Genomic DNA, 2533 nt, shown 5'->3' with positions numbered 1-2533 from the left:
GGAGACCATGGTGACGTATGATGTTACCAAGGGGGAGCAGGAAGAGGATGAAGAAGAGGGGGTAGAGTACCGAACCTTGGGGGGGGGGGGGGGGACACCTTGAGAGACTGGGGGCTGTGTCAGAGATGAATTTATTGATACTAATGGACTGCCGGCGATGGGAGAGGTATGATTTGGGCTGTGGCTTTTCGTGGATGGGTGTGACAGAAGCGAGTTTGAGGGTAGGGGGGACAGAGCCAGTAGACAGAGGAGGAGTTGATGACGGAGAGGAGGAGTGGGCGGAGGGACGGGAGACAAGCCATGGCTAAAGCGGAGGGGAGGAGTCCAGGTTGCAGTCGTCATGACAGAAAGTTATGATAAGATCTGAGCTGGAGATTAGGGAGACTTGGGTCAGTGACTGATCGGGTAGTGGGGAATTGACCGATACGTGGTTCGAGCTGGAAGGAAAGGAGTTATATTTCTCAACTCTGGAGGACTGGGAGAGCTTGAGTATAGGTGTGAGACGTTTCTTTATTGTGGAGAAGAGGACTTTGAGGTTGGCAGAACCGGAGTGGATGATGCCAGAGTCGTAGGTGGAGCGAGCGGTATTGAGAGCCAGTTTTGTATTGCTGTATGTAGTCCTTGTAAGCCAGGGGGTTAATGACAGGGAGGGCCAGTAGGTGGAGCCGTCACGGGAAACTGCTCTGAGGTGGCAGCGTAGAAGAAGGTGTGTGTGTGTGTGTGTGTGTGTGTGTGTGTGTGTGTGTGTGTGTGTGTGTGTGTGTGTGGAGAGTAAATAGCCTGTCGAGTCTGCTTGTTGATGGAATCCATCTCACCCAGCTTGTTGAGATGGATTCCATCGTTCTTAAAAGAGAACGAGCGGTCCCAGGAATAGTCAATGAAGCCCACATTGTGGGTCCTGCAGGCGGACCGGAGCCAAGTGTGGAGGCTGAGGACTCTGCTGAACCGCTGTGATCCACGGCCGAGTGTCGGAGTTGGACCGCTGATAAAGTTGGACGTTCCACGGCTGTTTAAAAAGTGTAAAAAAAATCATTTTAAATCAATTTTGGTCAACAGCCCTCCAGACTATTGGAGGGCTGTTTGTTCCCACGCGAACGATAATTCGCCGAATGGCGGTCGGGAGTGCGCCGCAGCAGGCGTGGCAGTTTTCAACAGGGAGACTTCAATGCAGCGTGGCTGCATTGAAGAAAACGGATGTTCCTGATTATGGAATCCTCAACTATCAGTGTGGTCGGGTTGAAGAGGGGGCGAGGAGATAACACTGTGAGCGACGACAGGCTGCCCCCATCCACGCCGCGCTCACAAAGCCATAAACAACAACAACCTCTGTCACATCCGTCCCACTTATGTTCACATCGGCTTTGACGCGCGTCTCGTCTTCGCTCGTCTTCCCGTGAGGACGCGTTCAGTATTCAGTCCGTTCCCTCGTGACATGACAGTTCTGGATAGATTAGCTTTTTCAACTCACCATGGGTGGCAGCTCTGCTGGAGAAAGAAAAAAAAAGAAATAAGGACACCACAGTAGCAGCATTAGAATGAAGATGAAGGCAGTGAGCGTTTTTCAATCCTCCGGCAGGCCACATCAATGAAGGAGTTTGAAAACTTGTTTTGCATGTGAATGCTTCGGCGGCACCGGTAGTCTTCAGAGCAGCTCTGCATCGTCTCAGTACTAATTGCATTTGACGGGGCATGATATTTAGGAAATCTGCTGCTTATCCCGCTTCCCTCAGTCCAGTACCCTTTAGTTTAAAAAAAAAGAGATAGACGGAGGAAATATGGACTTCAGATCTCAAAGGGACATTATGGCGGTCGCCTTTTGACTGGAGCCAATAACTGTTAGGACAGAGTTCTGACAACAGTTGACGTGGGTAATATTCCGGGTTAGATCCATCTGTGGGTCTGATCGGGGTGTTTTTATGAATCCAGTTGTTTGTCTCACAGCAGATCATTTTGAAAACACAGCACCAGGTCACATTATCAGACCCTGGATTTCTCGTTACACATCCAACGCTCTTATCGCCTCTGTCTGTGTAAGTGATAGTCGTGATGGAAAAACACTAGATGGCTTTAACTTCACTTCTCCGTTTACTTTTCCCGTTCCTTGATTTTACCAGCCGGGACAGTGAGTGGTTGGTATTGTGTTGTTTTTTTAACCTGGTTTGTCAATGTATGTGTGTGTCATCATGGTTCGGCATTGCGGCTGGTCTGAAGCCATCACGTGGTCTCTAGTTTCATTTAAATATGACGGTATATATGACACTTGAATACTATATTAATGTGATCCACATTGCTTTGTTTTGATAATGACAATGTCAAAAACCACGTAAAACCTGTGCATGCTTCAGCGCTGTTGCGGAGGAATTACATAAATCATATTACAGGTCATAATTTGCAAATTCCCAAAGTGACATCCATACAAAATTGACTCCTGCTCTTCTCCACAGATGATTTTGACTTATACATTTTCCAGACCGTTCATTCATGAAATTGCATGTCTGGAAGGGATCTGAGAGAAGAGAGAGATGTAGAGGGT

The sequence above is a fragment of the Cebidichthys violaceus genome, unplaced genomic scaffold (assembly GCF_023349555.1).
Source record: "Cebidichthys violaceus isolate CVI_PGR_0920_01 unplaced genomic scaffold, fCebVio1.0.p SCAF_121, whole genome shotgun sequence".
Lineage (NCBI taxonomy): Eukaryota > Metazoa > Chordata > Actinopteri > Perciformes > Stichaeidae > Cebidichthys > Cebidichthys violaceus.
This window is presented reverse-complemented; position numbering follows the sequence as displayed.